At 40.8% G+C, this 9,862-nt stretch overlaps 1 long non-coding RNA gene across 3 annotated transcripts; it reads left to right on the top strand.

The window, feature by feature from the left end:
• The first annotated feature begins 1,095 nt into the window (after positions 1 to 1,095).
• LOC308592580 lies at positions 1,096 to 7,757 on the top strand. 3 transcript variants are annotated; one of them, XR_014010565.1, is made up of 5 exons: positions 1,096 to 1,532; positions 3,407 to 3,585; positions 4,980 to 5,138; positions 6,829 to 6,966; positions 7,544 to 7,757. It is a non-coding gene; the product is annotated as an uncharacterized lncRNA (long non-coding RNA). The 3 variants fall into 3 exon arrangements; XR_014010563.1 differs by having other exon boundaries at positions 1,096 to 3,585; positions 4,980 to 5,142; XR_014010564.1 differs by having other exon boundaries at positions 1,096 to 3,585.
• Positions 7,758 to 9,862: the final 2,105 nt, after the last annotated feature.

Here is a 9,862-nt window from a genome sequence, read left to right on the forward strand (position 1 = left end):
TCTTTGTTCTTCCTTTTGCTTCCTTTTTTGTTGCTTTTAACCTCTCTAGCAAGCCTGAGTTCATTCTGTGCTTTAGCTTTTCTGATTTTGTGTTTACACGTGCTGGCTATTTGTTTGAATTCCTCTTTGGTGGTTTCCCCCCTTTTCCATTTTTTGTACACATCCTTTTTTAATCTTAACTCAGTTAAAAGTTCTTTAGATAGCCACCCTGGCTTCTTTAGGCACCTTCCATGTTTCCGTCTCATTGGTATTGCCTGACGTTGTGCTTTTACTATCTCCCTCTTAACAAACTCCCAGCCATCATGAACTCCCTTTCCATTTAGTATTACTGTCCATGGGATCTCACCCAGCACTTCCCTAAGTTTTATGAAGTCGGCTTTCTTAAAGTCAAGAAATTGAGTCCTAGTATGCTTGGCTGCTCCTTTCCGCTGTATAGTAAACTTCAGAAGAGCATGATCACTCGCGCCTAATGATCCTTCCACTTCTACCCCACTAACCAGGTCATCAACATTGGTTAGGACCAGATCTAAAATGGCTGTTCCTCTTGTTGCTTCTCCCACTTTCTGGACAATGAAGTTGTCTGCAAGGCCAGTGAGGAATCTGTTTGACCTTATGCTCTCGGCTGAGTTTGACATCCAACAAATATCCGGGTAATTGAAGTCCCCCATTACTACTATCTCCCTTCTTTTTGCATGCTTGGCCATCTGTTCCAGGAAGGCATCATCTATGTCCTCTGTTTGGCTTGGGGATCTATAGTAAACTCCCACAATGAGGTCTCTGTTATTCTTCTCTCCCTTAATTTTGACCCAAATGCTCTCACTTTGGCTTTGAGGTTCTAAATCTTGGATCTCTTCACAGGTATACACATCCCTGACATATAACGCCACTCCTCCTACTTTCTTGTCTGGTCTGTTTCTCTGAAATAGATTGTATCCCCCCATTATTACATTCCAATCGTGGGACTTATCCCACCAGGTTTCAGTGATGCCTATTATGTCATATTTAGTTTGCTGTACCAAGAGCTCAAGCTCATCTTGTTTATTTCCCATGCTTTGCGCATTTCTTTTAAAGTTCAGAGAAAACAATGATTAAAATGTTTTCCCTGTCTATCTTAAGGGTGAGTACTAGATATAAAAATAAAACAATCTAAGATATTCCATTACAATTGCAGATATTAAAACACAGTTATTAGACAATTTAAATGGTTTATCATTTGTCTCCAGAATCCAGCACAAACAGAAAGATTTTACAAAGCTTCCTAAATATATTATATATGAAGGATACAATTCTATGTTAAAATGTACGTCTTAATGAAAAATATTGTTCTGCTCTTACTCCTGTGTTCATTTAACTCTATTTTTGGTTCAGTGTGATTTGATTGTATTAAGAGACTGCTAAGAGAATTCAACAATTCTGTCCCATGTTGTTGAAGTGAACGCTTGGGGATCTGAAATGCTTGGAGATCTGAAATGGAGAAGACTATGAATAGGTGATACATAAAGATCAATGACTGGAAAGAAATAGCATCAAAGGTAAAATGGAATGGGGGTGGAAGTAAAATGCTACAGAAACAAACAAGGATGAGAGAGAAAGGAAAAGGATCAAGAGGAAGGGATGAAAAGGAGCTTGGCAAGCAGAAAGAGATGATGAAAGCAGGTAAAAAGCCTCAGGTAAGGTATGCACATTTTTCCCTAAACGGTCAACAAGTCTGAAGCTCTGTAGCCTGAGTTGCATGTTGCAGTTCCGTTTGTAGAATGGAGATCACATAATTTATCTTTTTTGAAACAACTGTGGTACGTTGAAAGTTATACAAGAATCAAAGAAAAAATGCATGAAACACAGAAGGTGCTATGAGACCGAAGGAAAGGGAAACTTTAACAGAGTGGTACAGTAGGTCTTAATTTAATTTTGAAACTGTTCAAATTGGGGTTGTTAAGGGATTTGTACCTGCCATCTCAGCAGACATGTGATCAGTTCCTGGTCTACTGCTGAACAGTCGCAGTATCTAGAGGTTTGATCTCCTGTTAACATGTTCCCATTTCTAATCCATTTTTAATGCAAATCATATATTCAGACAAGAAAATTGGGGGAAAGACTTATGTTCTGGCTTGGATTAAATTATGTGCTGACAGTGCTATTTTTCTAGAAAAAGAGGTGCCGGAACTCACCATGAACACCTCCCTAGTTCTCTTAGAATGGCAATGGCGCCCACCCGAGAGGTGCCAGAACTGAGGTCCAGCAAGTTCTGGCTGGAAGAAAGCCCTTTGTGCTGAGAATAAGTCTGAGGGCTATGATGTCTACCTCATCTTGAAGGAGAGCACTGTGTGCTTCTGAGCTTTGTATTACAAAGTAAGGAATGAAGAACTAACAACATGTATGTAAACCAGCTCTGAGGGCTGCCATTAGAGCTGGCCATCTCAGTACTCGTTGCATTTGAAAAAGGGCAAAGCCATTTTAATCCTGGTAGTGGGGATCTCTAGCCGAGAACAGTTTCACCCCATCTCCCTTACTCTCACTCACTCACACAATCACTAACCTAGGAATTGCTGTAGTGGCAGCAGGGAGACTGTAGCAGTGGCTGCTGATGCCTTGGCAGCAGTTGTTCTCTTTCCTCCACTTACTTACATGATGATTGAGATCAGGACTTTTTTTCAGCAAGAACTTGCTAGGACTGAGTTCCGGAACGTCTCAGGTGGGCACCATTGTTATTATAAGAGAACAAAGGGATGTTCGTGGTGAGTTGCAGCACCACTTTTTCTAGAAAAATAGCACTGATTGAGACTCACAATATGCCTTGGAGAGAAGTTGTAATTTAATGAACAGTGACACGCCTACTCTCCATTCTGAGCATATACATATGGTGATCATTATATCAATATTCCTTAATTCTTTGCAGATTTGAATTCCTTCAGTGTACAATTCTGGCTCATTAATTTACTGGTCCCTACCCCCCCCCCCCAAAAAAAACCATTCACAAGGCTACCCCTATTTCCCTCTTCCATCTGGTGTACAACAAAAGAGAAAATCAATTAAACTTGTCTAAAGATGGGAATATAAATCTCTTAAATAGCAATTGTATTTCCCGTAATACAGATATATTTATCATTAAATAGATGGGTCATATAGTCACGGACAAATAAGCTTTTATTCTGCTTCTGCATTGATTTTTTTAAAAACCCTACCTCTAACCCACTGGCTTCCATTTATGTAAGAAAACAGCATTTGCCATCAAAGCCTTTCCTTGATATGAAACCACAGAGAAACAACCCATTAAGCTGAGTGACTCTCAGTCAAATACCACTCTGTCATGTGTAGTTTGTGCACAAAACATGGTTTCGTATAGTCGTGATTTGATAATAGGTTTGTACATTGTGTGATATTTTATAACCATTATCCTCTCTAATAGGTCAGATGCACTTTGCTGAAAATGTCTTGGTAGTGAGTGGAATTTAAAAAGCTGAAACCGATTCCAGATCTTGTTCATTTTGGAGAGACCCCTGGGAAGAGGCCCTCCTGCTGTAAAACTCCCAGACTCAAAGGGATAAGGCACAGTATGAAAAGCAGCATACCATCAAGCAGCTATAGGTTAATAGAGAGCTCATGCTATCTTCAATCCATGGTTCCTTTGGTTAAAAGGATCTCCGCTAGCAGGGCAGTAGGAAGCTTCTTTGCAAGTCAAAACCAAGACAGATCTATTGATCTGTTTAATTGGGGGGGGGATTATTATTATTTTGAAATCATAAACTAATGTGGAAATGTGGCTAAAGATTTGAGAGAAACTTAAACCAACGGATTCATGAATCCCCTATTGCATGCTAATTTGTGACCAAGTTGTCTCTGCCCTGGAAGAGCCACAGTTGGTTCATCCTCCTCAGCTGGCAAAAAGATCCTTCATGCCCTTGGGCATCAAGATATGGAGCCAGATCTAACTTCTCCTCCAACTGTAAAGCTGTCCAGTGAAAAACCCTCTCCAGAATGCTGCCTCCCACATCAGACAAACCAACAGCACCTCCATTTTATGTAGATTATTCTTCGGTTTATTAGACCTCCTACAGCCCTGGTTTACAGGGAACAATGGTCTGATTCAAAGTTGGGGCATAATCATATGTTAGGTGCAAATACATGTTGAGCATTACCATTACTTTAAAAATGAAAAATCTGTTTTGAGATGAGAGATGTGGCATGTAACTCTTTCCCTACTCAGTGTTTCTTCATTCAAAATTGTACCATTTCAACCAACTTTTTCCTCCCAGGGTTCCAAAACCCCCCACATATTTTCAGGTATTTAGACAGATTTGCCCAAACTGACACAGAAAAGTCATTTATTATTTGGTAAAAATTATCTTAAACCTCTTCTGCATCAATAACTGTCTGTCATGCCATCACTCAACACTGAGTGGGTTCCATAGTGTCAGTCATCCAATTACTAAATTAATTGTCTGTATGAATAAATTGATGCTTTCCATTCTGATACATAAACTTGTTCATCTATATTCAAATGTAAGAACAATGCGATTTCTCTGTATGTATCTCAGTTACCAAATCAAGAAAAAGCCAAATGCGCTTCTGCTTAACTGGCCCAGATAGAACCTTTGCTGAAGTGGCAATAGCAGCATTTGGCTTTGGCTTTGGAACCATTTGCACGTAGCTGCATCTGCTCTGGAATACCATGAGAGCTTGTCAGTCCTATTTAAAGCCTGCTTTTTAGCAAACAGTGGTCTATAATGAGCTGTGTGCCCAGGGCATCCCAATTTATTTCCGTGGAGTTTTGCCAGTGCATCAGAGAGCAAGAACTTGTTCCAGATTTATTAAATATAAGCTGAATAAAAATAAATGAGCCATCAATATACACAAAGTATGCTCTGGTGCTCTTAGATTGCTTCACTGTGCATTCTGGCCCCAGGTGACATTTTGCTGTTGGGGTGGTACAGGCAGAGACTTGCCTTGCATCAACTAAAGCAGCATGTTACTTTGGACAGGTGGGGAAAAGAACCACAGAACACACCAATTTGACGGTCCAGTATTGCACCAGTGCTAGACAAAGGGACTGTTCCAGTTGTCCTAAGGATGAGATGCAAAGGACCAGAAGTGGCTCCACCTTCTCAACCCTGTTCCCATCTTTCCTCCCAGATCCTTGTGTAGGTGTGGTTGTTTAGGTAACACAAGAGCTTCCCTAGAGTGTAGTGGCAATAGCAGCAAGAGCTGTGCAGGACCAGTCCAGGAGATTTTGCTGCTTGTGGCAAACAATATCCCCAGTGCTGTACCCTCTGCTGTGGGCACACCCCACCCTCACCTCTGAAATGGAGACGGAGGTGGGGGCATGGCTAGGGTGCACTCATCACAGCAGAGGTAGTGGCAGGTGGTGGCAAGAAGGGCACTCCTCAGGCCCTTTTCATGGGTGGGTCCACATCATGGGTGGTAGCCAGGGGCGCTGACCTGGGCCCCAGATTATGGGTACCCAGCGGCGCTTACAACATAACATGATGTTATGACATCATGTGCATGGATGGCAGTACCTAGGAGCCCCAGAAATAATGTCCAAAGGCCTCCAATGCGACTTTTGGGCCTCACAGAGCACTGGAGGTCGCACCAGAGGCCTCATGGTGTGGGTGCTGAGCACCCACCCAAAAAATTGTAGGTACCCTGGCACCCAGGGCCCCTTATAGTTGGTGCCAATGGTGGCAGCTCACAGACCAAGGAAGTCAAGATGGCCATAAGACCTGTATGCAGAAGTAGAATGCTTGGTCAGGCTGTGAGTAACATAGATTCAGCAAAGCTGAATTGGTAGAATAGAACTTGAGAAAAGGGAGTTTTGGTTTTTATGGAAGGAAAGGGTTTTAGGAGGGATTCAGATCACAAGTAGCTTGATTGGCCTGAGAGATGAGAAAAGGAGACAGGCCAGATACTGACAAAAAGAAGAAAACAGAAGCAAGGCATTTAAAATCAAGCTTGATTATATATGGAGAGTGCAACAAGATCTTCCCATCCAAATTGGTAGCAACTATTGTTTACTGATTCTAAATTGAGCAAGATGGTACTTCTTTTGTGCCAAGAATTATATAGAGATTTCTCTGCCAAAAGGTCCTCAAGTAACAGCTCTTGAATTTTAACAAACAAGGAACAAACCCTGATTACTAGATGAAAAGAGACTAATGAAAAAGGAATATAGGGAGAGGAAGGCATAAACTTAACTTCTGCTATGCAAGCAACAAATAGTAGTGAGAGTAATTAAGAACTGAGTCCACTGGCTACATGTGATAAATTATAGAGCAGTGGCGATTTGCTTTAAATGCGTTCCCTTAAGGGCTGTGTGAATCTATTAGTCAAGAGAGCTCATGCTAAATTGAGGTGAAATTCACCCAAGAATGTGAGATACAAAACTGGAATGGTTTGTGGAATGCTTATTTGGGGTTTTTCAATTGCTTTGCTATTTTTAGATTAATTTTCTTGGAGTAATTGCTCCATCTATTTCCGTTGTTTATGTTAGCTATCTGGTGATAGTCTAAAACCCCTCAATTTTACTTTGCCATCATTTGGCCTTTAGAAATAAATTGTTACCATCTAAACAAAGTTGTTCTGGTGCCCTCTGCATCTCCACTCTGCTGGCATTGTATGAAATAAGATTGAAAATCAGATGGGCTATTTGACCGATGGTTCCTTCCACCTGTAATTGAAACTTGACATCCTCTGAAACTGAGTCAGCAATGATGCACAAGATAGTCCAATTAAAGTCGTGTCCAGTTGCCAGAATTGTCTGTTTATTGAGCAGTTAGAAAGCACTCATAACTCACTAGAACCATTTCTCTGTCTTTTATCTTTGAATGACAGCTTGCTAAATAAGAGCATCACAGGCTGCTTTTATCATTTGCGCTGCAAATGAAGTTTTCAGCTCTGCAGCATCTTTTCACAGCTCTTTGCTTGCAGTTCAAAAGCAATGGCAATGATTGTTTTCTAGCTGGAATTAAGGTATTACCTCTTATTTCTAACTCAAATAAATGCCTTCATCATGAAAATATCTGATACTCAACAAAATAATAAAGGAATCCTGAGCAAAGTTTCTATAGCATGAATTAATTTTAAAGTTAAAACCCTTTGCACAGTGTTAATTAAAAAATCATATCTATATCTTGGACTAGATCCAATGTTCATCATAGGGCCTACTTTGTGTATATGACTTTATATTATATATTTTATTTTATATAATATATTATAAAATATTTTATTTTATATAATATATAATATATAATCTAAAGCAGGGGTGTTTACATTGTTTTCTTACCATGCTTTTGCTTTGTTAGTGTTTCTTTGTTTCTTAAACATTATGCCCATGTTCTTCCAGGATTTATTAAACCCCAGGAATCCAGTTTCCCGATGCCTAGAGATTTAATGTTGTTGGCTGGCAATTTTAAATATTTTTCCAGTCTGCAGTTTATGTACTCAGACTCTAGGTTTTTAAATATTAACTTCTTGTTGTTTTAATTTCACTGTATTATGCTCTAATTAATATTTATTAATTTACTTATTACTTTTCACACTGCAATAGGAGGCAAGTGTAAGAGCATTTAGGGATCCTCCGAAATCTAAAACGGTGGCTCTGCTAGCTGAAATATACAAAGAGGGGGGTTACAGCTAGAACAAATGAAGCATTGCAATCATTTGAGGGTGCAACCCTAAGGGACGTTGTCCCAGGGTCCATAGGATACAATTGGCTTCCTCTCTCCATTAGTGGAAAGGGAGGTCTACCCTCATATGCTGCGGGAGGAGTGTATTCTTAGGATATTTCCGTTCCACCTTAAAAGGGAGCAGGCTTTGTGAGTCACAGAGTCTGCGTATTTCCTGTTCACAGGATGTTTCTGTTGTGTCTATGCTTTCGTTTCTCTCTCTGTGTCTGAGACACTGAAGCAGGCAGTCATGTTTTCTTTGTTCTGATCAACGCTGAATAAACTTGTAAATAATGCTCTCCTGAGTGCATCTTTTGCTGTGCATTATCTGCTGATAGAGCGTGCATCAGCTCTGGAATGTGGCAAGCTATTTCTGGAGCTCATGTCGCTAATTGCTGATACTGTATCTACGGGAGATCGATGGATCGCAAGGGAGACGACGTGGAGTCATGATGGACTTTGTCTCCCTGGCAATATCCCAACATGTATTACCATTATCCTGAAACGGGAGCTCTTGTTTTCCATTCTATTGGAACCAATGGGTGTGTGTGGGAGCAATTGGCAAAGAAAACAAACAACGTAGGAAAATGCCCCTCACTTTTTGACTGTTTATCCACTGTGGACAACCCAATTTGGATGACTTTGTTAACTATATAATCAGCATCATCTACCATCAGCAATGAATAGGGAGACAATCCTCAGGAGTGCCCCAAAGCCCTGATTCCCACTGTTAGGATCAAACAGATAATTTGGTAATACAGCCTTCCTCCCTCCTTCTCTCCCTCCTTCCCTCTCTCTTTCTCTCAAATTCAGTTTAGTAGAGTCACAAGATCAGTGGTGGCTGGTGCATTAGAGTGAAAGGGACACTGCCCAACCTCAGTCTACCCTGAGCCAGACCCCAGCTACTTTCTTTCTTTCATACAGCCTTTCTAGTGGGTGACCCTGTCTGTCAGTTTCCTCCTCCCAGGGGTGCCGACTTGAATAAAATATTGGGGGGGGGGGCAGGTGAGCCCTGCCCTGCATAATCAATCACATGACAAAGCATGCACACACCATTTGAATGGCAATGCCCATCAACCTGAGGGTGCCTGGCCCCATCAAATATTTTATCGGGGGCCCCAATGAGTCTTAGTGGTGCTTCTTGTGGAACTCAGCAGGGAAGAGGATTGGGGCAAAAAAAGAATTGGTAGGCTCTGTTTGTCACTGACTCTGGCTTTTACTTGCCCTTGCTCCATACCTTCCACCCTACCAGTCCCAAAGGACGCCAGTCACTACTGGACCAGATACAAAAAGGGACAATTTGGGCAGATGTAGCTTGTCACACAGAGGTTCAAAAGGGTGGATACACCAGTAGACCCTGGTTCTTGTCCTCCATTGGATCTGGTTGCCCCAGGTTTGGTAACTCCCTTTCAAAGATGCCATTCTACCTATCACTAGCACCCAGTATTAGGGCCAGAGCTAGTCAGAAAAGCTCAGCAGAAATTGCTCATCCCATGATTTAGACCATGAGGCTGAATCATCTTTGACTTACTTCTCCTCCTGAGTAGCCCCTTCATCCTGAGGAAACCCCATGCCATAATGCCCCCCCCAACACTTCTATGCCAATTTTGGACCTCCTAGTGTTGTTATTCACATTTAGTGCTCATAGAGTTTACTGAGTGCTTTAGGGCACATTCCACCTGGAATGGTACTGGAACAAGCTTTGAAGCAATAAGCAGGACTAAGGCTGTTTGCAAATTAATTTCATACGTTTTAACCAGGAGAAGCTCCATGTATGTATTTTTACCATAGGTAGTATATTCTATCATAAATATTGGAATTAGTTAGTTATGAAGGGTTATAATGTGGTCAGGTTTTTGAATTGTGTTAGTGGGTTTCCTGAAATGCTACAAATTCAGCTAATTTTAAAGTGGCATTCGTAATACATAAAACATAATTACTTAAAACCTATAAATAATTTCTTGTACATTCTTTTTAACTTTGGTTTGTTTTTATCCACACTTCATTGAGTTTTAAATAAACAAACAGCAGTGCTAAAGAAACAGGCATTTATTTTTAAGCTTTATGATTTTTTGTCATAATTTAATGAAGTGCTTATAAGGTGGTTGTGCCTGCTAACCTTTGGGTGGATGTTTGCTAGGATCAATAGTTAGCACACTGATTATATTTTCATGTGACTGCTTTAGAGTTTTGGTTGTTTG

The sequence above is a fragment of the Podarcis bocagei genome (genome assembly GCF_964188305.1).
Source record: "Podarcis bocagei genome assembly, chromosome: 8".
Taxonomy (NCBI): Eukaryota; Metazoa; Chordata; class Lepidosauria; order Squamata; family Lacertidae; genus Podarcis; species Podarcis bocagei.